The 25,293-nt window shown below is 45.8% G+C and overlaps 1 protein-coding gene across 3 annotated transcripts in view; it reads left to right on the forward strand.

The window, feature by feature from the left end:
* Positions 1–7,560: 7,560 nt before the first annotated feature.
* NEXMIF (neurite extension and migration factor) overlaps positions 7,561–25,293 on the forward strand; it is a 200,566-nt gene continuing 182,833 nt past the window's right edge. The window contains exon 1 of one of the 3 annotated variants that reach the window (XM_054169635.1): positions 7,561–7,670. The gene's annotated coding sequence lies outside the window, so the exon portion shown is untranslated. Of the gene's footprint in view, positions 7,671–8,671; positions 8,741–25,293 lie in introns of those variants that run through there. The other 2 variants (XM_054169633.1, XM_054169634.1) reach the window with 2 other exon arrangements.

Genomic DNA, 25,293 nt, shown 5'->3' on the forward strand with positions numbered 1-25,293 from the left:
ATCACTGAAATGCAATTTAATTTTTTTTTTAATCAGTCTTTGTTGGGTTTGAGAGCATTTATTGTGTTAGGAGGCTCTAAAAACCAGATCTATCCTTAAAATAAATTAATAAAAATCTCATGTGAAAATGCTGAAACTAAGTGGAATGTTTCCAGAAAAATCAGGCATTATTATGATATATTTTTTTAAGCATGTGTAAAATAATCCTGACTTCCAAAGAGATGCTTGAAGTTGTTTGGATAGAGTTGGCATCTGCCAGAGTAGAGTCACACATAAGATAACATGATTGACCATTTTTGGCATGGGATGGTCTAAATTGGCTCATCTGTTGGCTGTCAGTCTCTTCTGAATTAGATCCAACTCTTTGTAGGCACGTTTCCATCTGGTTAAGTTTAGGACTCAAGCTGTTTATATATTAAAAAAGAAGAAGGGGGAAAAAAAGTATTTTGTACCAATAACAGTTTCTGGGAAAAGGTTTTTTTGCTTGTGTTCCTGATGCATTTTGAAATTATTTCCTTTTCTCTACTGGTCAAAATAACCTTCTAAAGAGAGACAGAAGAGGTATCCATGTGTTATGTTAAGACCCTTAAAACATGCAAATAAAATGGCAAGAAATTAAAATCTTTACCCATCCATATTTAAATATATGCCTATCTGCATGCTGATAATTCTATAATATGCTGTTCTTCTATATTGGAAAACCAGATTTTGAGTCTGCTAATATTTTAGCTGTGTGCATTAGGAAAGTAGGATGAATACATGCTGTTAGATTCTCATTGAGCCCTTCTAAGATTGGCCTCGCAGTATTTTTATTCTGAATATTAGCCATCTGGCACTGAGTGCTGCAGTATTTAGTGCCACAAATAATAATGAAAAATATGGTAATATCTCGTGATACTTTAACATAAAAATATAAGACAGAGGGTCTAAAAGCTCTGGGTGTATCATCTCCAAGCTGCCAAAGCATGTTGTTCCCTCTGCCCTTGTTTTCCATAAATGATTCTTTGATTGGAGACAGCAGTGCTAATAGGGAAGTCGTTGGTTAATGCACAGCAATGAAACTGCATTTCTTGTAGTTAATGAACTGCAGTCCTGAGGAACAATGGGGAGGGAAAACGCTGAGATTTGTTACACTTTTCTGTTCAGGTTGATGTGGGCACATCCAAGAGATGCAAGCAAGAGGCATGACTTGGGATAGACAGGAGCAGGCTCTGTCCTTTCCATGTCACTCAGACCCTGTAGAATCCTTGCAATGGAAACAAAATGGCCTTTTTCTTCTATCTCCCCACATCCAAATATGGTGAGGGGACTGTTGCATATTCAGCAAAACTGCTGCTAGGGTGAGTTGCAGCTAACCCATAGATGTTCCCATGCTTCCGGTGCTTCAGGAAAATAGTTGAAGGATGTTTAGGTTCAAAGGAAGTGAGCATTTTCATGGATGTCCATTTGAGAGAATGTTTTTGATGCTGAGATGGACATACTTTTCTGTATTTCTCTGAGGCTGGATTTACTTTTGAAGAGTGGCCAAGCAGCAATGGGGATGGCAAGACCTCTGTGGCCATGTTATGTTACTGCCCTGTCTGCATGGCAATAACCATCCTCATCAGCTCCACTTGCTGTGGCCTCTGTTGACTGTTGGAGTGTCCTCTGTTAGAAGCAAGAGCATAAAGCAGAAGGTGCCTCGAGGCACAAGGAGCTTAATGTTTCCTAAAGAAATTAAATGACTTATTAGAATACAACAAGCAACAATTCCCTCAGCAAGAAACAGGACTGAACTTTTCTCCTGTTTTCATGCAGCTTGCCCCAAACAGAGTATCAGGAAAGGTGCCAATAGTCAGCGAACCTTGAGTTTCCACCTGCTAATAGAGTCCTCACCAGCGCTTGTCACTGTCATCTTTGTCCAGGAGTTTCAGCTGCCAGCCAGCTTGGTCAAAGCAGCAGTGAAGTTTGGCCTATGGGATATCCAGAAACATCTACTGCACCTCTGGTTTCTTCATCTAGTGCACAGAGCAGAGGTGTCCAGCTTCACCTGGGACATTAGATTTACTGTCCTGAGTAAATCCAATCAATAATGAACTGATTTTTTTCCAGGAACAGAACATTAAGTGTGCCCAGGCTGTGTGGGGCTCACTGCTCCCATGCCAAAATTCTGTGCAGAAGTGCAGGAGCCTTAAACCAAGGGAGTCAACCCCATCTCTCTGTTCTATTTCATAATCATCTGTGTCTCCTGCACTGGGCTGATGGATGTAGGATTCCAGTAGGGGACCTGGGCCCTGATAGTGATGTTACATTGGGAGTTGCAGCTCAGGGGCTGTCCAGGGGCAAACAGCTCCACAGCTCTGCTGCTGCAGTTGATTGTCCTGTTTCAGAAGCTGCCACTGTCCTTCATCCCAGTTTTCCCTCTGCCCTTCATCCCAGCTTTCTACTGTGACATACTCAGATCCGTTTGCATTCCCCAGATTTTGTTCTAAACCATACTCTGGCTCATTGCAAAAACATGAGACTAGTTGGGCTTTTTTGGTTTTGTTTTCCTTTTTTCCTCCTCCCTGCTACTCCAGTAGCCTCCCCTAAAGTGGCCAAGGTTGTTAGCCCTGCCAAGGAAAGGAGAGAACACAGAGCCTTCTGTCCGCAGTGTTTCTCTTGGCCAAGGCACAGATGTAAGCTTTTCTTTCCTCCTGTTCAGAAGCCTCAAATAATGAGGTGTTTGGCCATGGAAACACAATAAGACAAATGCACAACTGAAGCAAAGACTTAGAAGTTCAAGTTGAAATGGTGGGAGGGAGGTGGGGGGCAATGGAGAAATAGAGCCAAACTAATTTAGGGAATCAGAGTCTGTTAGCAGCAAGGTTTAAGTGTTGTATTGGGCCGTGAGAGCCTCAGAGGCTGCTGACCTATTGGACTCTCTGACCTTAATAAGAAGGATTTTTAGCCTTGTGAGGAGGTTGCAAGGGAGAATTGGGTGGTTTGGGGTGGAGGAGGTTGCAAGTAGAGCAAGGAGCCTATCAAGGAATGGAGAAGCCTGGACAACTAATCTGGGACCCTCCTCATCTTCCTTCCTTCTGTAGATCTGTCAGGCCTGTTGGAAATTTGTCCTGCCCAGGTAGGTCACCAGCAGCTTTGAGTTTCTTCTGAGTGTTCCTGAAGCATCACCCATCAGGGCAGAGAGAAGATATGGACAAAGCAGCACTGCTTCCCCAATTCCTCTTACACAGCAAACGGGAAAGTGAATGCAAAAAGACAGAAGTTTTGAGGGTGTCTTTCCACAACCTTTGAGGTTTATAATGACCAACTATTTTGGGGAGAGTTGTGATGATTGTTTGACAAAGCTCCAAGTTTTGCCAGATGTGGCAGACAGGAAAGGAGAATTTCTGTGTGAGGCAGTTTTTTATTACAGCTTTGTGTCTTCTTCAGGAATTGCTTCAGCCTCAGTGAGTCACCGTTTGCAGGCTCAGCATTATTTCCTGCAGCATACAGTTAGTTCTGAATTGTATGTTAGGATCTAGGAAGACAGGAAGGAGGAGATGGTGTGTGTCTCTCACCCACCTGAAGCAAACACATCTCCAGCATGCAGTGCCTCCTGTTCTGCCAGTGGTCTACATCACACCATTCTTGTTCAAAAGTTGGTCCTGGCATGGGGGAAAAAACCCTCTTCTGCTCATTGTGGCAGGGTAGAGTAGGGTAGGAGGGTGATGTCTCCTGTTCTCCTGCTGCATTTTGCTTTGGCTTTTTAAGGTTTGTAATACCTGGGCAGCTTTATGCTTGAACCATGGGTTTCCAGGCTTACCCAAGAGGGTCAAAAATCACATTTGTCTCGTACTTGTGCCACAGGCAAACCAGACTCCTACTATGAACCTCTGCTTTTTTCTCTGGTAGTGTCTACCAGTGGGACTGTGTATGGCAGATGAAGGATTTAACCCTTATTGAGTGTTCCTTGGTGAGGCTCCCACGTGTGAGGAAAAACAGGCATCAGGAAAAGAAGGACAGATCAGGAAACAGGCACTTGGAGGACTGAAAACACCATGTTATTGGCCTGTTGCCATAATCCAGGTTCTGCTATTTTAGGCTTTGACTTCTGCTTCCTAGACAGACAGGCAAGCGTAGGCTCCAGCACATCTCTGTGTCTGGGCACACGGATTTGGTGTGAAGACAGCTGGGAGGATGGGACAGATGTAAATGTCTGATCTGCTCCATCTTACAGGTTGTAGGGAATGATTACGATGCACGTTGCAGCTGCACTGTACTGGGGAGGTCAGGAGAGCAGCAAGGGTGCATGGCACGGCAGAGCAAGGCGCAGGCTGGCATCACAATCACTTCTCACTCAGGGTTTTACTGAGCCCTTCCTGCCCCAGGGAGCTATCTTAGCACCTTGCTCTCACACCTGTGAGGCTCTTTCTCTGACAGTCAGGAAAATGAATACCCAGCCATGGTGGGTAGCTGCACTTCCGTCATGTCAGCCCACTTTCTACATCTGTTTGTGGCAGTACATAAAAAGATCACAGTGCACAGATTGTTAATTTTTGAGATTGCCCAGGAAGCTGCATAGAATTTCATGCTGCTGATCGATCAGCATTGTGGTAGCTCTGTAATTGCAGCACCTTCAATGAGTAGCATGTGAATATAAGTGAAAACAAAGGCATTATATTTGTATCACAGCTACAAGGATAATCTTTGAGCCATTATGTTTGTGTTCTCTCTACAAGACAGCATTTAAATAAATACTTGGGTTGTCGTCTTCTAAACCAGATCCAGGTGCAAGGCTTGTTTAATTGAATGCATCTTTTCATCTCCTCGACGGCTCTCCCCACGCTTACGTCTAATCTTATCTAAGTGATTATATTCTGCTGATTGCTGTAGTTGCCAACCTCCCTGCACTGCTGCTGTCTCCTTCCCAGAGATGCCAGGAGGAATTGAAGCGGTCTGAAAAACACTCTGTTGGTGCCCTGGTGCTCCTAGTCATATAATCTGGAATGCAAGGAGGTGCCTCAGGAGAGGAGCTGAATGGGTTGCCCAAGGAGGTGGACTCACCCCATTCCTGGAGGTGTTCAAAACCCATGTAGACATAGCACTCAGGGACCTGGTTTAATGGCTATATTTGTGTTAGGTCAGTGGTTGGACATGATGATCTTAAGAGGTCTTTTCCAAACAAAACCATTCTATGATATGCTGGGAGTACTTTTGAAGGTAGTGGCCTGTGTGTGAGTGTGCTGGGGGCAGACTGATTGAGGGCAAAACCTCCCCTAAGTTCATGAACTTTGAAAGCAGTTCAAGAACACCATCCAAATATGCATTTATTTTACTGAGCAGGTGCACTGTCACCATCTTACCTGACCCAGATTAATCACTCACTTATATTAATTTTTCTGTGTGTGAAATAAAATGCAGCAGTGTGGTAAAGATTACAAAGGTACATGGACTGACCTGTGTGATTTCCACAGCAGTATGGTGATGGTGGAGAGAAAAAACATCCTTCAGGATCAGACTGGGAGGTGGTGATGCTGTGACAGTGACTCCTTCTGTGGACTCAGTCAAATCCCCTAACTGCTCGCTGGTTTTCACAGCAGGGCACAACACCTGAAGCCTGTACTCTGCCACAGTGGGAACAAATCATCTATTCGGTGTATGGCATAGCCTGGGCAACACTGTTAATGAAGACCAAATGAGATTAGTTGCTTATTTTATAGTGCTGGAAGCTGATGCATAAAGTGTTCTGAATTCAGAGACTTATGTATGTTGCTATATGCTATTCCTGGTTTATGACTGCATATACACAGGGGGCTCCCTGATGCCATGAGGACAAGGACTGAAGTTCTCAATATATTCCATTTTAGTCACAGTATTACACAATCAACTTTTTAGACTCTATGTGTTGTGTTGTTGAAAAGGCAGCAGAATTTCCTGTGCACTCAAGTGGTAACTTAAGAATAGGAACCTCTCTCAAATAACACAATTAAATTAATTGAACTTAAAGGCTAATACTCCTCTTGCTTTTCCTCAGTTGTAGCTACCCTTTGCTAAACAACTGTGTGGATTCAGAAGACAGAACAGCAAAACTTTCAGCCTGTCCCCAGTGCAGTAACTCTGGACATGGTGCCTGTGTGAGGTGAGCAGCGCTGCAGGTGTCATGGAGAAACAGAAGTGCAATACTAAAAGCTGTTGTGGGGGGCCTGTGAGAATGGGTGTATTTTATAAGCTCACAGACTCTATAGATGATCTATAGATGTAGGTTCCCTCCTTGCCTGTTTCTCTCACCGTCCTGCTCTGCAAAGGGCAGTGTCTGTGAATCCATGCCTTCCCCTTTGGGTGCTGGGCATCAGCAAGTCCTAAGCAAGCTGGAGATGAAGCAGCCTCTTCCTTTTAATGGAATCTGAACATCAAGCACAGCTATGCATTAATAATGTGATCATGGAAATAAACCCGCAGAGTTGCTGCAACCCCTGACCCCATTTCCCATCCTCTTCCCCTGTTCCCTTCTGGCATCTATTGCTCTTCGCAGAATTAGAAGAGGATTGACAGACGTCACTCCGGAGTCAGTTTCACTTCTGTGCCCCAAATGAGCAATGCCTCGGAGGCACAGCCCGCCGCCCGCCTTCATTGGGAACCACCTGCCGGTACGGCCTGGCCTTCCCGGCGGCCGAAACACCGACCGAGAACCGGTTGCTTTGCCTTCCTCCCGGCTCCCATCTTCCCTTGCCGGGATAAGAGCATCGCCGGGGCCCCGTCCTCCCCAGCCCCAGGGGATGCCGCCTTTCCTCGCGGGGGTTGCCATCTCTCCTTTCTGTGAATGCTGTCCCTTCAGCCACTCTCGCCCACAGGGCGGGCTCGCAGCCACAGCTGCCGCCCGCATCCCCCACCCAGAGGCCGCGCTCCCAGCCCGGGACCGGGTCCCAGTCGTTCCGGTGGCGGCGGCACCTGTCACCGGGCCCAGTGGCAGGTGAGGTCGCCCTGTCCCGCCGGGTCCCGTGTGTGTGTGTGCGGGATGTGTGTGTGTGCGGGGCCGCGGCCACGCGCCCTTTATGCCCGGTGGCGGCGCGACGCGCGCTCCCGCCGAGCGGCGGGAAGGGGGGTGTGAGGTGATTGGGGGGGGGGAGGGAGAAGAACACACACACACACGCGGGCACCGGTCCCGCGGCTTTGGGAACAATGGCAGCGGCGACGCTACCCGGCACCTCCCGAATGGGCACAAGGCGGTCGGGGTTGGGGCGAGGGGAGGAGGCGAGGAGGGAGCGGCCGCGGCGACAGAGAAGGAGGTGGCGTACGGGGCGAGGCGAGAGCCGCCCCCCATCTCTCCCTCCGCAGGGAACGCGGGGCCCCCTGCGCGCCGCTGGGGGGGCCTGGCCGTAGGGCGGCGGGACGCGGCGGGACGCTGCGGGCCGTGAGCGCTGGCTCCGCTGAGGGCCCTGAGGCGGCGGCGGTGGCAGCGACGGGGGAGGAGGAGGAGGGGCGGGGGCCGGCGCGCGCGGGGGGGAGGGGCGGGGGCCGGCGCGCGCGGGGCGGGCGCGTCCACCTGCGCGCGCCGGGGCCCCGGGCGCATGGAGCAGCGCTGAGTGAGTGAGTGAGGGAGGGAGGGAGCGAGCGAGCGAGCGCCGCAGCCGCCGCCGCCGACACCGCCTGGCGGGCGGGGGGACCCGCCGGCCCCGCGCGGCCGCCTCCCTCGCGGGCCCGGCGCTGAGGTGAGTCCCGGCGCCGCGCTTCTTCGTCCTCCTCCACCCACCTTCCTCCATCCTCATCCCCATCCCCTCAAACACAGCGCGGCGGAGGCGGCGTGAGGCTGGGAGGAGGAGGCCGCCGGGGCGGCGTTTTGGGGGGTGGGTTGCTGATGGCAATGCTGGCCTGCGCGGCGGTGCGGGGCGCGGAGGCCTGCGGGGAAGTTGGCGCGGCGGAAGGAGCAGAGCGGTCGGTGTGTGTGAGGGGTGTGGGGGTGAGGATGGGGCGGCCTGAGCCTGGCAAGTTGGCGCCGTGTCTTTACCCCCCTGCATCCCACCCATGGGCAGGTGCCGCTCCAGGCGGGGGGCGCCGCCCCGCAGGGCCCCGAGGGGAACAGGCTTACCCCCCCCGCCCCCCTACCCCCAGCCAGCTCCGTGGCCGCCCCCCAGGGCTTCCCCCGCCTCCCCTCAGGCCCCGCGGGGTTTATTTACAGCGGCCGAGGAGGCTGGAGAGGGGGGCTGCACTTACTTCAGCCTCAGCCAGAACAAAAAAAAAAAAAAAAAAAAAAAAAAAAAAAAAAAAAAAAAGGCTGGGGGCGGGGGATGGGATTTTATTTTTGTTAAATAAAAAAGCCCCGACCCTGGAAGTAACTGTCATTCCGCGTATTAAACTAGAAAACTGGCTAATCAAATAAAACTGGCTCATTGTCTGAAACTCTATCCCAGCGAAAAATGCGGCTGTGAATATAATTAACCATCTGTCTAGCGAGCGGCGGAGAATTTGGTTCGTGCGGTTTTCATGCCGGTCTCGGTAATTCCTGAGCCGCCCGTGCAGCGGTGGCAGCGGTAAATGTGTTTTGCTTACTAAGTGTAAGATGTGACCTGTGTGTGTGTGTGTGTCTGCGTGGATGATGCTGAAACGGGGAGGAGGGGGGGGAATAATGCAAACCCTCCTTTCCGAAATGAGCCGTGCTGCTGGCGAGCAGGAGGCTTTCTGATCTATCAACCCAAACAAGGTGTAACGGGACCGGCCGGGCAAGCAGGGCTGGTGCGTTTTCTCTCGGTGATGCTCTCCGCTCGGAAGGAGCGCAGGATGGGTGCGTATTTGGGGAATTCGGTGGTTTGGGTGTCGTGGGTGGGTGCGTGCGTGCGGCCAGAGGGGAGTGATGCGCCTGTGCAAGCCAGGGCCTCAATGAGCCTCTTGCGTGAAAACAAAACGGCTCCTCTGTGATTCTTCAACCTTCCCTGAGGTTTTCCCCTCCCTTCTTGTCGGTGGTTTGCTTGTGCCTCATGCTCTGCACTGGGGGGGCTTCACCTGAAACATGGGTGCAACCATCAACATCCTGGTATTCCGCTGTGCCTTCTCGGTGCTGGAGGTACCTGCTGTTGTATCGCTGGAGCAGCGTGGTAATGCGGTAACCACTGTGCCCACAGCAAAGAGTCTGCTGGAAAGTGGATCCTGTCTGTGTCTGCCTCTACACATGCTGGTGCTTGTTGGTTTTGGTGGTTTTTCTTAGTTTAGACAAGGGAAGGATACAGAAACTAGAAAAATAACGTCAGTGCTTAAGCAGGTAGGATGCAATTTAGAGTCACTTCAGCTAATACCCTGTGCAAGATTACAATTGTTAAGGTATGTGAACTGTGTATAAGGCAGCAGCCTTCAGTGAATCACTTTTTAAAAACAAATACTTGACAAAAGAAGCAGACCTGCTAAATGGGTAACGATTATGTAAGCCCATAGTAGGTTTTGATGTATGTCAAGTCTGTTAAATAAATCAACCTGTTCAGTGAATAAATCTGCTATGCACTGATGCTTTATTATGATGATGTTTATAAAGAGAATAAACCTGGTTCTGTATGTGAGATGTTTTCTACTGAGCATGCTGAATCCTCTGGCCAAGCCCCGTGGCTGCCAGTGGCACAAGACAAATCCTTGGAGAGGGTGGGGTGCAGGAGGGAGGGGGCACACCGAGTAACATGATGGATATTAAAAACACACCAAGATGTGCATAACGATTCCTTGTGATAAAATTCTCACTGATCCATGTCTTGATGGAGTATTTGCTTTGCGGTGGCAATGGCCCATACAAAGCTACATTGATTTAGCTTTCTCTGTTCCTGATGGCAGTTCTGGTGAATAATTATTTTCCCAAAAGCCCTAACTAAGAGAAGAAAGAGAGTCCCTGCTTGGCCTACACAGTGGTACAGTATCTTTGAAAGCGCATATCCGGCTGCAAATAAAGAGAGCCAGTAAAAGTGTTACTACACTCAGCAGAAATAAAAGGGAGGCAGAAAAGGGGAGCAACTGGACGGCTTCCCTGTGTGCCTTGTCCACTTTTCCCTCTCTGTATCTCATCCTTAGCTTTATTTTGGTGGGCAGGGATGGGGGGATTTTTGTGGGTTTATTTTTCCTGGGTGTGGGTTTTTTTTAATGTGGTTTGTTGGTTTTGGTTGGTTTTTTTTTTTTTGGTGGTTGCTGTCGCCTTTTGGAGGCGAGGCTCTGGCAGCCCACTTGGATGTGGAGTTCTAAGCAATAAGGATTCTCTTTTGGATAAAAAAACAGGTATAGATTGTGGCTAGTGGGTTTTAACTTTTGTAGTTGGTACAGGGACAGCGGGTAGGGCTGTGTGGGGCAATACTTTGATGGTGTCCTTTTCTTTTGAGGTGGCAATGCTCCACGGGTGGTTTTGCGATTGATCATGTGCATATCTTTTTCTTGTCTGTGGAAAGAAAGCTGGGAAGAGGCTTAATGTACTTGCAGAACTAAGGGAAACACAGATGACACTTGTGGAGAAAGTGTTCTCCAGCAAAGGGGTCCCACTTAGGGTGGCATCCAGGTGTAGGACACAACCATCCATGCAAGGTGCAGCAGCAGCAGTTCTCCTGTAATAAGGCTTTACAAATGTAATAACAACCTAACTGTGCTGATTTCCCTGTGCACAACAGCAAATCATCCCCTTAAAGTTTATGTCCAGTTGCAAACAAAAGCAACATTAGGAAATAATCTTTTCCTTGAGCAGAATCCAGGAAGGAGATCCAGAGATGCTCCTTGCCCTGGTCCTTTCTGAGGGCTGTACAGATGCTGCTGTACTCAAATTTGTGTTTGGTTCTGAGAGAGGTGGGTAGTCTCAACCTTAAACACATCACAGTACCTATTGCCTGTCAGTTTTGGTCTGTGAGGGAGTTTAAAATATTTTGAGAATTGGGAGTGAAGTAAATTTTATATCATCCACCTGTTACGTTCCAAGCCCTATGTTTTCACCTGGGAGAATACTGCACCTTTTTATTTTGCTGCTAGGTCTTTGTGTACTTTCAGCCCTGCTTGAGCTGGCTTTATAATCATTACCTCTGTATGCAGTCAGGTGCTTGATGAGCCTGATTTTGTGCAAGCTGCCAACAGTAAGTAAATGAGCCATGTGGTGTAAAACTGAGCCAACCACATTTTGTTGGTATGTTGCTCTTCCTTCCAGTTGTTGTTGGTGTCACCTGTGCTGAGGTCTGGGCCATTGTAGCCTAGGGTTCTACCTGATATTTTACCTTAATGTGGTGAGAGAAGCTTGGTAGGATCGCAGCCCTTGGATTTTAGGGTTCCTGGATGCTGTTACAATGAAATGTTAAATAGTGACTATGTGCTACTATGTTGTGAAGTTACACTCCCTGAAGATCATGAACTAGTTTAAGCACCCAGGTTCTTGAAGGATGAAAAAATTGAGGATCAGCTTTCCTGTCAGTACCAATGTGTTGGTTCCATCAATTCCCTGGGAAAATAGGGAGTGTTTGGTAAAACTCATATGGAGCAAAGTTTGGAAGAGGAGCTGTCTGTTCTGCACAAGGTTTTGCGTGCTTAGGTTGAATCTGGCTGTATTCCTCATCCTTAGCAAAGACGTCTCATGAAGAGCAAGAAAAGGTGGCTTTAGTTCAGGAGTGCTTTGGACAATAGTGCTGGGTAGACTTTGTTTGCAGTTCAGGGGAGTAGCGTGTAATCTGTGTAATGCTGCTTTTGTGTGCCTCTCTTGCAAATTGATGTCTGGGGAATGACATGTAGCAAAGGCTCTAGACCAGCAGGTCTCTGATATTTTTGTAGCAATGTCTTTTTATTCAAAGCAGGTGTCATGGAGATCTTTCATCCCAGGATTTCTTTCATCCCTGGCGTTTGTTAGCTTGTGTTAAAACTTTAAATCTCCAGAATTTCTTCTGTACTGAAGGTGTTCTTGCATTGCTTTTGCATGGGCCGAGCTGGATGATGAGGCAGTCTCCAAACAGTGATAGGTGTGAGCTGTGTCTGCATTGCTACATCAGCTCTGTGCATAACACAGGGATGGAACCCAGTGCCCTCTTGTCATGGGAGAGCTCCATGCTCCATGTCTTGATGGAGTATTTGCTTTGCGGTGGCATCTCCCAGCATCTGAGATCTGGGAGCAGGCAGCAAGAGGGGAGTTGTGCCTGGGCAATATTTTTTTCCTAACCCTTAAGTATTGAGAAAGGTGATTTATGCCCAGCAATGTGAGCTCATACTTGCAGTCTTGTTTGATTGTAACAAAACTCTGTAAATGTTTTTTGCTGTAAGATGCCTGATTTGGTTAATTTATCTGAGCTCTCATCTTGATAGTCTCCCATGATAGACAGTTCTGCTGGCTTCTTCTTTCCTTTCAATGGTTCTGTGTTTCTTTTGTTTTGCTTGTGCTGTATCTTCAGAATATGGGTGGATGTGTCACTAGAAGTTGCTGATGAATGATCTTGTATAGGTTGTCTGCCCCTTGGGAAGGTAGGACCGCAGTGTGCTGGACCAAAAAGGGCTGGCATTCCTTCTGCTTGCACCCCAGTTGATTCATTAACTAAATCAGTTTTAACACCTTTCTAGATTGTTGTTATCATTACTGTGATCATTATCTTTGCAAATACGTGCTGTTATCCCTCGGCATGAGACCAAGAGTGTCTCTGGAGTTCGGGAGAACTTGAGCCCGTACTTCTGGACGTCACCTTGTGTGGCACTGCAAAGCCAGTCATCAGCATGTTGCCGAAACTGGCATGAACAGCAGAGGCTGTTCCCTTGGCTTAGACACTGGTCTAAGGTTTGTTGCCAGTTTATCAGCTTTCTCACCTTGCTAATGTAGAGCCTCTGTTATGCAGAATAGCTCCTCATGCATGAGTTGCTGGTTCATGGTGTGAAGGTCATTCTTACTCCTTTGTGGTGTTCACTGCTGTTGTCTGAGGCTGTTACATGCTTGTCCACTTGGTCAGTTTGAGAGGGGAGTGTCAGGATATTTAAAACAAAATAGCTGAGGCAATTTCTATCTCCCCTTTCCCATAGGGAGAGGAGCTTCTCGTGTACTAAGCCCCAAGCATTGCCATTGTACTTTTTCTGGTGTGCCAAAACTGGTGAGAAGGATCTTGTCAATATCTAAAGGGTGTGGGGCAAGAGGATGAGCCAGACTCTCCTTGGTGGTGTCCAGTGACAGGACAAGGGGCAATGGGCACAAAGTGGAACCAAGGATATTCTGTCTGAACAAGAGGAAAAAATTCTTTGCTGTGAGGGTGCCTGGAGCCCTGTAGCAGCCTGCCCAGAGAGGTTGTGGAGGCTTCTTCTCTGGAGAGATTCCAAAGCCACCTGGACATTGTGATCCTGGATGGTCTCCAGAGGTCCATTCCAACCCCTGTGATTCTATCTGGCTGATACATGAGCCCCTTGCGTTTTTAAGGGCATTTTCAGATTTCCAAATGGAAGTTATCAGAACAACAAGCTCTTGTGAATCTTGCAGGATGTGACTTAGCCTTCAGAAGTGCCAGGATATGGCTTGGTGGATTGTAGGGTACCACTCTATGGGGAGCACTACTGAGAGGCTGCCTGGTTGTTTCACTGCCTGTGAGAGACCTTGGCTCTTTGTAGGGCTTGTGCATGAACTCCTAGGTCTTTCTGAGTTCTGTTCTAGGTAAGGTCTCTACCATGCTGGAGAGCTGCCTTTGGAGCTGTACTTAGGTAAAATCAAATTCCTTTCCTTGCACTTGGAAGGTTTTTGATGGTGAGTTTTAGTGCAAAAGAACCAAATGGAGAAAATACAAGCTCTGAGTGTGGATTGTGTTTCCTGTACCATGTCCCCATGAATGACTTGAGTCTTTGATGGAGAAGAGAAGCTGAAGCCTTATGAAGGGCCTGTTTATTGGCATTAATTATTTTTTATTAGTTACAGCATCTGTAGTCTGTTGGCAGTAGAAGAGCCCAAAGTAAGAATATTAAATCTTCAGAAGTTTTTCAAAGCTTGCATTTTTCATAAGAAGCTTGTGAAGCTTCAAATCTAAAGCTTCCAAAGCCTTTTTTTCCCCCAGTCTTCAGAAGTGCCACTGAAGCTCTTTTAATTTTTAGTATTTTAGCTGAAACTATATGTTTTCTACATCAAAAAAAAAAAGTCGTTTCCCATCCCTTGAATTGGCCCCAGTTTTCAGGTCTCTTGCTGGGTCAGCTAGATCCTCTGCAAGCAGTGACTCGACTCTAGACCAGTTGTGTACCCTTTGGTACCAGTTTACTCTCATTTGTCTCTTCTGATTATTTTTTTTAAATTAATTTTTTTACTCTGTGGCTGGTAGCAGCCTGGAGCACGTGCCCACATGAAAGGTGTGTTTGTTTGCAACTGGGCAGTTAGGATAATATTTGACCTTCACAGTTGTTGAATAACTTCAGACAAATACTTAACTCCTTCACCAGAACAAGGGTTGTGGATGGGTTTTTAACAAGGGAACGTAAAAAAACGTGGTATCTGGGCAGCTAAGAGCACTTTTTCCCTGTAGCCTGCAAGGTCGTGTTTGAATGCTCTGAATATGAACTTAAAGTTTGTGCTAGTACTTTGGTGGTCATACAGGTGGATACTGGGTCTTACTTAATTTTACTCCAGGAAATGGAGTAATTAGTACTCTTAGACTTCTCAACCTTGAGGCTGAAAATGAAACTTGTCTTTTTTTACAGGGTGATCTCTGTTTTTATTTATGCCAAGAAAACTGTTGGGGAGTGGGATTATTTTAGCTGCAAGAAGTTGTGATGTGGGGTTTTTGCTTACATGTCGTGACCAGGTCTCCATCAATAGCTGTGCCTTCAATATGGAAGGATAGGTAGAGTTTGGGGGAAGATCAGAAAGCAAAGGGTGCTGCTGACCATCATTTTTCAGCTCATATTAAAGCATACAAGTAAAGCCCTATCTTCTTGACACCGGTGGCTCTGGAGGGAGCAGTACACAGTAATTTCCCATGGTTTGTTTATGCCTGTATCTAAGGAAATCCACTATATCAAAACTACCTTGTCCATGTTGTGGTTGTCTAAGGTTCTTTGTGTGTGCAATGTATTAATTTTGCAGTATGTCAAGCAGAGGTTGCCAACTTGTGCAGAAATACAGCAGATGACGACACAGTCAGTGTGGCTAGCGTGTAACACTGGTATTTAGGACCATTACTAGCCCAAGCTGATAAGAAGCAGAGCAGCCATGTGGCATTAACCCGGCCAGGCATGGCAAAAGTGGAGAAACCCATCAGCTGAAACCTCCCTCAGAAAAAATAATTTGTCCTAACCCAGTAACCTTCACTTACTTAATTGCCTTATTTATCTGGTTACCTTACCATTTGATGGAGAGGCTGTACTGCAGTAAGTCCAGGTTTGTTTATTGTGCCTGTTTCTTCCTTTAATTTGTGCTAATTCCTTGCTTCCTTCTTTCTGGGGTTAATCTGAGCCTGTCCTCGTCTGACAAAAGATGAGGACAGGGTTGTCTTTTAAAAGATTCCCAACCTTTCTGAATGGGAGGGCTGGTTTGAAAGGGTGATTTTTTTGGTTGGCATGATTGCTCAGTCTCTGAATTTATTGCTCTATTAGGCAATGCAAAGTTATGTTTTGGAGTTTACCTTCAGGTTATTCTTTATGTGTGTATACAGTGTCAAGGTAAGAGCCATGTGTTTACTCACAGTTCCCTCTTCTTCTAGAGGGTTTTTAGGATCTGGTAATTCACTGTCAACAAGGTATAGTGCTGATGATGCTCTCTGAACCATTTCTGGAGGCAAGATGGCTATTGGTCATGATGCAGAGCTGAATGTCAAGTTAGTTTGTGACTGATGCATTGACTGTTCTACAGTTAGTGGTGTATGGAATCACTGATTCTGATTCATGTGCTAAGCACCTGGTATCCCACTCCCTTTCTGTTTTTTCCTATTAACTACATCCTCCTTTCCTCCCTTTTTATGGTGTTTATCTCTGTATGCACAATCTGACAGCATGTGCTGGATTCCCTCACTGCAAATACTAGGATGAGTTTAAGACCTCCTAAAGGCTACTTCAGGATGAATTCAGAAATTAATTAACTGTTCAGCTACTGGGGGTGAAATTTTGCAACATGAGTGGCTTGAGACTGTAAGTGCAGGCTTTGCCTTGGGGTGTGCAGCTTCAGCCTTCTTAATCCCAACAGAAGAGCCAAGAGCGGGAATGGAGGAAGATGGTTCCTAGGAAGGGATAGGTGGTAGTGCTGGAGTGACATAATAAGTGTGACATTTCATGGTGGGCAGAAGAAGAAATTGCTGTTTAAGTTCTATTATGTTCTGCTATGATTATGCCCAGGCATTGGCTGGGGGCACTGCATTAAGTCACAGCTAAATTTGCATGTGTCAGTCAATGAAGAGTCAAGGTGAAAACTTGATGTGTTTAGTCAAGATTTTTGTTGTTCTGTTAATACCTCCAGTACCCCTCCAACCTCCATCTGTGGGTAAAGCAGAACTCTGTGGTGGTAGCCCCCAAGCTTGTCTTCTGTGGCTGTTTCAGTCTTTCCTTATGGGACAATAACCAGAAGTGAAATAAGAAGGTAGCAGAGGAGTTCCAGATGTGATGGTGATTGAGCACAGTGCTGCTCACAGTCCTTTGCTATCAAATCTTTTCATACACTGCCCCATCTCTCCTTGAGCAACTTCTGTGCTTTGTGTGGTAATGGAAGTCAAAAGAATTTGTTTGATGTTATTTATTCAAATCTGGAAAGGATGGTTGTGCAAACACCAAAGGAAAATGGTTTTAGTCTGACAAATGCCAGGGTTTTTGTTTTGTTTTTTTAAAGCCCAAACAAACCCTTCGGGATCCTTGACTGGGTGTATAATAGCATGAAATACACCATTTCTTTCATTCTGCTCCCTAAAAATCTAATTCTTTATGCAATTATAGTGGGAGTTGAGGCAAAAAGACAGTTTAGCTCCATTGACCTATATTTATGAAAAGAGAAGGCTTGCTAGGTGTTGCAAGCAACCGTATAGTGCTGCTTGTATACTCCAAGATGTATACACATCCTAAAAACACTTTGGGGATTTTTCTCATCTTCCTGCTCAATGTTTAAGCCCTTTCAGCCAGACTCAGTCTGTTTGTGCTGCGCACAGCATGGATATTCAAATAGACACGAAACATCCATGAAGAGAAGCAATAGAACAGGGAGTTTAGAGTGAGCAAGGCAGAGAGCTAGCCCTGAAATCCTCCCTGATCTCAAGGTTTAAGGTGAACTTCTTTAGTTGCCTTTTTATATTTTATTTTATTTTAACTCAGCCTGCTCTTTATAAAGTGCAGTTTAATGGTTATCATGCTGCTTCTTGCATAACTGTGGCACAGATGTTATTTTTTGTAATGTTGCCTGACATATTTGAATGGGAAAAGGAGGAAGGGAATTTATATTCATTGGATATGCATATGTGGAGCCTATTAGTCTTAAAAAAAATATTGTGATGAGCTTGTTAGAGGTGAAGGTGGCGTGGCTCTGAAAGGCTGATCTATGGGGTGGAGCTCTTCAAATAAAGGAGGAGCTTTGTATCTCATTGGAGTGCTTACACACTTGATATTTAGGCACATGCTTAAATATTTGGTGGAACTGAGGCCAAATTTGAATGTATGTTTAGTTAAAAAAGGGTGGTTTTCAATGTTAAGTTTCACAGGAGTGTCAGCAGTGGTGGTGTTAGGGGACCTGAGGATGCAAGTGTTTGGCTCGGTATGGGTAATGCTCAGTGTTTCAGTGTTTGTATTACTACTGCTGAAAACAAACCCTTTAAAGTTGCTTGCTTACAAAATTTTGAGTAAGGAAGCGCACTTAGAAATACATTGGGCTTCAGTGGAAGTTAAAAATGACATGCAGGCATACTGTAGCATGATAGAATGGTAGGGGTTGGAAGTGGTCTTTGGAGATTGTTGAGTTCAACCCCCCTGCCAAAGCAGGATCAGCAAGGGCAGGTCACACAGGAACTCATCTAGATTGGTCTTGAAAGGATCTGGAGAAGGAGACTCCACAGCCTCTCTGGGCAGCCTGTTCCAGGGCTCCAACACCCTCACAGCAAAGAAGTTTTTCCTCATGTTGAGGTGGAACTTCTCATGTTCTGGTTTGTGTCCATTGTTCCTTGTGCTATCACAGGACCTCATTTCCTGGTGGAAGAGGCTCAAGAACCTTAAGCTTTGTCCTTTTGGCATTTCTAACATTAGAAGTTTGAAAATAGTAGAAATGGAGATAAGTAGAGATGGAAACGGTAAATACTATATTTATATTTACTTGTATGTAACAACAGAATGCTTGGTGTTTCAGATCAGCACAGTACGCCTGATTCACAAAGTATTTGCTTTATAAACATGGGAGAAAGTTGCACAACCCACCTATCCCTGCTGTATCCGGGAGCTAACCAGCTCATGGGATATTGAATGATCTGCTAGAATTGCAGTTGTGAAATGAACCCGGGAATCGTGGCTCCCCAGCCCTTCTCTGGGCATGTCTGCAGGGTAATGAGCAATAGCTTGTGAGAAACTGATAAGGGGGAATGAGGAGAGAAAAGGAGGGAATGACACTGTCATTGAGCATCTTTTTGAACTCTTGGACTAATGATAATTCAAATGATTAATTTAAATTTGCAAAAACAATGGGAAAGTTTATAAAAACAAACAGAAGGAAATCTGAGAATGTTTTAGACTTGGTTCTGCCTAGGGTAAAATATTTGGGTTTGATTTTTATTTTGTTTTTGTTCTCCCCTTTGCCCTTCCCTGCTGCTGGGTTACCTGCTACAGGAAATAAGGAATTAGGCAAAATAAATCCTGAATTATAGTTGTAGAAGGCAGGAGCTGCTGTGTGAGCGTAGGATTGTACACAGCCTCAGGTGTAGATTTTATGTCAGCTCTTGTGCCTGACATTTTCTTCAGCACCAAGCAGGCGGATTGTGATTTTGTACCTCAGATTCTGCACCCAGGCCTTTTGTCCTTACAGCCATGTTGGTGCTGAGTGGGATGGGGGAGAGGTGGTGTCTTGCCTGCCTACCTCTTTCCATATGAGGCAAGGTTGCCTTGGCTGGCAGGTGGACAAAACTCTTTCTGGGTCTGGAATCACAGAATGAGAGTCATTTTGGATGGAAAAGACCTTTAGATCATTGAGTCCAACAGTGATCCAACTCTGCCAAGCCTGGTGCTAAACCATGTCCCTCAGCACCACATCTACACCAGGGATGATGATTCAGCCATTTTCTTGGGCAGCCTTTTGCAGTGTTTGGGAGCCCTTTCAGTGAAGAGGTTTCTTCCAATACCAGCCTAAATCTCCCCTGGTGCAAGTCAAGGCTGTTTCCTCTCATTCTGTTGCTGGTTACTGTGAAAAGAGACCAACCCCAGCCTGGCTCCAACCACCTTTCAGGGAATTGCAAAGAGCCAGAAAGTCTCCCCTCAGCCTCCTTTTCTCCAGACTGAACAACCCCAGTTCCCTCAGCTGCTCCTTGTCATAAGACCTCTTCTCCAGACCCTTCACCAGCTTCCTTCCTCTTCTCTGGACCCACTCCAGCACCTCAATGCTGGACCCACTCCAGCACCCACAACTAGTGTCTGGTGACACCACTGCCATGCTTAGTGTGTGGCACTCTGAAAGCACGCTCTTATGGCTAAAACAGAAGCGGATGGAAAATCTGAGTCTAAAATAGGAGGTTTGTGCTGATGCAAGCTGTGTTTACCTTTGAAAATTCGGTTTATTAAACTCAAGGCTGCAGAACTCCAGGGATCAGTGATGCTGTCTGAGCAGCACCTTCCGTACTGCACAAGCAATTTTTCAAAATTACTTTTTTAATTAAAAGTTGTATCGGTGTAATGCGAGTTAAAGGAAGGTTCACAGGCTTAGTGTGCTCTGTAACATGCTGGAGATTTGGGAAAACCATTTTTTCTGCCTTTTCAGCCAAAATAGTGAATATGCAAAGGGAGGGGAATCTCCTTCTGGGCTTTACGTCTGAGGGATCGCAGGGTAAAGGTGTTTATTGATTATCAGTCGAGCTCTGCTGCCCTTACCCTCAGAAGGAGCTGCACAGAAGCTGAATCGGAATATGAACATAAGGAAAACAAGGAGGACTTGAGGTACAGCAGAAGAAAGTCAATACAGAGCTTATTTAAATGTCAGCTGCCTGGAAGAGCTCTGCTCAAAAGCTGTGAGGAGAGATTAGGTCTAAGACATAATGCATGAGTGTGTAAGGAAGGGAGGAAAGATTGCTGAGCAAGTCAGGTGCTGTGGCGAGTGCGTGCGAAAGAAATATATTAAGGAGGAGGAAGGAAGAAGAAACTGCTGACTGAAAATTACATCTGGCAATTAGTTTTGAGCAACTAATTGGAGAAACACGTGGCTTTTGGACATGGGAAGGCTGTGATTGTAGTTGGTGGGCGATCTGATCCTTTTTAACAGTTACTCATCAGCGCAGTTGACAGGGATAAGCAACGCTTATTACAAATCTGTTTACTACATCTATAGATTGTGTTTATTTTCCAAATGTATGTGCAGAGTGGAGGCTCTGTGAGCTTAGGACTCCTGGAATTCAAATCACAATGGGTAAATAAAGTCAACAGGCCAGAGTTGTAATTGTGTGGCATTTGTCAGCAGAAGTGGATTTGTATTCAGGGAGAGCATAAGCCAAAAAATCACTGTTTTATGGATGACTAGCCTTATTCTGAGTTTCACAGCCATTTTTAGTTTGGAAGGTTAGCCACTAACAATGTGTTTTAATAATAAGTAGTTGCATTATGGGTGTGCATGCAGTAGAACTAGATTGAGCATGCTTCTGCAAGAAACATTGTAAGAGACAGCTTCCAAAATTTAAACCCAAACCAAGTTACATGTGGACTTTTTGGGTGACGTAAGGAGAACACTAGGAGCATTTCAGTTGTGATGAGGTCTCTGGTGGGATGTCTCTGCCCTTCTGTCCATTCGATCCATAGCTGAGGAGTGTTTTCTAGTCCAGGTGGTGATACAGAACTGCAGTGCAGAAGAACATGTGAGTGATAATTTCTGCTGTCACTAGGGCTTAGGAGTCATAACGGTGGATGATGACCTCATTTGAGTTTTTTTGACTGTGTAACAGCAGTCATTGTGCTAGGGGAGGCTTAGGTTGGATTTTAGGAAAAATGTCTTTACTGCAAGGGTGATCAGGCATTGCAACAGGCTGCCCGGGAGGTGGTGGAGTCACTCTCTATGGAGACATTCAAGAAACGTCTGAACATGGCACTCTGGGACATGATTTAATGACCATGGTGGTGTCGAGTCTGTGGTTGGACTCAGTGATCTTGGAGGTCTTTTCCAACCAGAACAGTTCTATGATTCTAAGTCCTCAGCTTTTAGACAAGACTGGGGTGAGAAGGATGGGGTGCATCTCACTGTGCCCACTGCAGCCTGCTCAAGTTTTTCTTCTTTCATCAGCTTAATTATCTTGCTTAATTTTGAACAGAGTTCAATGTCTTTGTCTTCAGGGAAGTAAGTGCTTTGTGCATATGATAGCTAAAGATCTAGCAAGTCTTCAAGATCAAGACTGTAGCTGGCAGCATTGCTTCCTTGGCACAGAGAAACGTTCTAGCCTTAACCCACTCTGTTTAAAAAACTATCTTGGAACAAGTGCTTGCTTGGGACAGCAGTACCATGAACATGGGAGCAAAGGACAGCTAAAAAACATGTTGTTTTGGATGTGAAGGGTGTTTCTTTGCCTTTGCCATCTAGCATAAGCATTTAGTGTCATGTACATGGGTATTTGTGTTCTCTTCAGTCACGTGTTATGGTCTTGTGCCACTCTGCCTGCAGACAATTTTATTTATTTAAAAACATCACCACCATTGCAAGTGCTTGTCTCCTGCACAGAGCATGAGAGAACAACCAACATATGATGAACAGTACTTGCACTGTTTGATGCTCTTCTGGGCAGAACTCGCACCAGAAGTCTAGAAGGGGAGACCAAGTTGGGAGCAGGTGTTGATCGATTAGAAGGGCACAGTCTCAAACTGTGCCAGGGGAAGTTTAGACTTGAGAAAGTTCTTCACAGAGAGAGTTGTAAGTCACTGGAATGTGCTGCCCAGGGAGGTGGTGGAGTCGCCATCCCTGGAGGTGTTCAAGAGGTGATTGGACGTGGCACTTGGTGCCATGGTTTAGTAGTCATGAGGTCTTAGGTGACAGGTTGGACTTGATATTCCTTGAGGTCTTTTCCAACCTTATTGATTCTATGATTCTATGACCAAGCAGGCTGAGCTGGGTAGGCTGGTATTTCACAAGAAGGTGGGATCTGAATGCCCTCAAGAAGTGGGCTCAAGTTACCATCTCCCTCTTTGGCATTAGCTTTTGTTTTCCAAAATGTGTTATGATAGAACTGTTGACAAGGGAAGTAGGTTTTCATTTAAAATGCACTTGGTGCTCTGAGCATGTGAGCCAACCCAGCCCTGGCACCAATGCTGTCATCTCTCTTGGCCATAGGACAGTGCCATCATGTTTCTTTTCAGCTTGCCCCACTTATTTAGCAGGATTATTAATACTGGTTTGAGTTGGAAGTGACCCTAAAGCTCATCTAGTTCCAACCCCCCTGCCATGGGCAAGGGCATCTACAACTAGACCAGGTTGCTCAAAGCCTGGCCTTGAATGATTCTAGAGAGTGGGCATCTGCAGCTTCCCTGGGAACTTGTTCCAGTGTCTCACCACTCTCACATATGAATATGTTTGGTTCCCAGGAATGCTGTGAAAATTAGTGAAGGTTTGAAGAATACCTTCAGTACTGCTGCTTTAAAAAACACTCTACTATTTCTTCTAGCAAAAATATCTCCTCTTGCTGGATTTTGTTCCTCATGTCTTTTTCTGTTGCTCCTATATGGTATCCCCAGGCTCTTTCAGTGTACATATCTTTTGTAAAACATCATATTTTATCCTGTATTTGGGATTCAGGTTTCCAGTATGTATGTTATTGCACAAAATGTGAATAGGAGGCAAAAAGCCTCACGCTGATGGAACTTCATGGTTGCTGCTTTCCAAACTGAGCACTGTCTGTGGGTCGTGTATGCATTGACAAGTATTTGCAATGATACTCCATCACAGCTATTTAAAGAAGGTGTTTGGGCTGGGAGGGATCTTGCAGCTCTTAACAATGTTAGCTGAGTCTTTAGAGAAAGCTGAGAGGCAGACAGGCTAACAAGAGTACAAGAGGATGCACCTGGAGACGTGAGATGAGAGCTTGGGAGAGAAATACCACCCGTATCTCCACTACTGAGACACGGGGGTGACCACAGGCGTGTTCTTTAAGGACAAATAGCTCCATTGCAACTGCAGTCAAAGCCTTTTGGACCAGCCAACTGTTAGATTCTCTTGAATGAAAGAGATCCTGCATGCTTCAAATTGCATGCTGCTAAGTGCTGAAAAAAATTAGACCACCTTTCGAAGTTTGGCCTGTAAAACTTTCTTCCCTTTTACATGAGCTATCATATTTAATTAAAGAGGTTCATGATATTCTTTTGAAGATTTCTATTCCAGTAAAAGGTGGAGAGGTCTTTCTGCAGATTCCTGTTGGCCAGGACTGATTTCTTGTCAAAAGCTGACCTCTTTTAACAGTTTCTTCAAAAAGCATCTGGGGAGCCAGTTGAACCTAAACCAAGAGGGGGTAGAGTTAAGAAGAACACTTTCTGTAGTGTTTAAATGAGACATTTCCTGGAGGGGATCCTTCCAAGTGTTGATCTAGGTTGGCTGTAGATGCTATTGAAATCTTTGAATGTGACTGGAAGTTGAAGATGAAAGGAGAGAGCAAGGAGATAAATATTGGGAGGAGTGAAGAATTTACTTTTGTAGGGCAAGCGAATGCATACATTCTCCGCTGCAACACTCACCTAAAATGCCTGTGTTATTCCCTGCCCTGGACTTCCACTGCTCTCCTTTAACTGTCTTTCTCTTCAGTGTCAAAAGCTGTCCCCTGAAGGTTATCTTACTTCTGGTGTCTGAGTTCACACAGAGAATGAGATGAAACAAGGCAAATTTGGTTCTACTAGCTGTCTTCTAATTCTGCTGCATAATGGAGATGAGCAGTACTTACATAACAATATCCTGGGATGTTAATAGATTTAATAACCCAGAAAGGTGGGAAGAGGTTCTGAATTACCTGTAAAAATGGCATCTAACTAATGAAGTTTATGGGAGGCTCATCTCTTCGAAGAACAGTCAGACGGTAAGTGCAAGACTTCTGCATATGTTCAGAAGAGAAAACAAAATCATAGAATCATTTAGATTGGAAAAGACCTTTAAGATCATGGAGTCCAACCATTAACCCAGCAATGAAGCTGCCTGTCCTAATTGGAATAAAACTCCCATTAAAAATAAGCTCTAAGGTGCTGTTGAATCATGCCAGTTTTCCATGGACTTCCAGTTAAAGTCTTTAAAAATGTAAACAACACAAGACTTCGTTAGACTTTGTTATTTTTATTTTTTTCCCTTCCAAGTGTAGCTATGTAGCAGGCTTGGGGATTATAACTCGGTATGTGCCCGACGAAAACAATCAGTTCATTAATGCTGTTTTGTTAGACCTTGCCCCCCTCTTGCCGTGGTGATAAGGGACCTTAATTAGATCCCAGAACAAATGCTGGAGTGCTTGACAAAAAAGAGAAACATGGGGAGGGGGTGGAGAAATACCGAGATGTTGTTAGCAGATATATGCAGAGAGCTGGATCCTACAGAGGAGAGACTGTTTTATGGAAAACAGGGGTTTTCTTTCCCAAGAACAGAGCATGTGCTGGTAGGCTGTAAGCATCTGTGGATAGTATTGGCAGCTTTATAGATGTCAGATCGTGCTCCTAGGTGTGGGCACCTGTCCATCTGCTTAGGATAGTGAACCAGGAAAGCACTGCCAGCAGAGTGGAATTCGGTGCATTCTGAAATCTATTCTGCATACGGTGATATTCCCTGATGGGAAGTGGCCAAATTGTTGGGATATGTTAAGGAAAAATGTCTGTGTGAGGAGGGGTGGGAAGGGAGGAGAAGGACAGGAACTCAGAGGATTTCTGTTTCTTCTCCTGTGTTTGGCACTGGTGAAGCCACACCTCAAATACTGGGTTCTGCATTGGATCACTCACTACAAGAAGGACATTGAGGGGCTGGAGTAGGTCCAGAGAACAGCAACGAAGCTGTTTGGGAGAACAGGTCTCATGAGGAGCAGCTGAGAGAACTGGGGTTGTTTAGTCTGGAGAAAAGGAGACTCAGAAAACGAGACCTTCTGGCTCTTTACAACCCCCTGAAAGGAGGCTGGAGCTAGGTGGAGGTTGATTTTTCTCTGCAGTAACAAGTGATAGAACCAGAAGAAATGGCCTCAGGTTGCAGGAGAGTAGGCTTAAAGAAACTTCTTAAAGCATTCTCAAACACTGAAA

The sequence above is a fragment of the Dryobates pubescens genome, chromosome 18 (genome assembly GCF_014839835.1).
Source record: "Dryobates pubescens isolate bDryPub1 chromosome 18, bDryPub1.pri, whole genome shotgun sequence".
NCBI lineage: Eukaryota > Metazoa > Chordata > Aves > Piciformes > Picidae > Dryobates > Dryobates pubescens.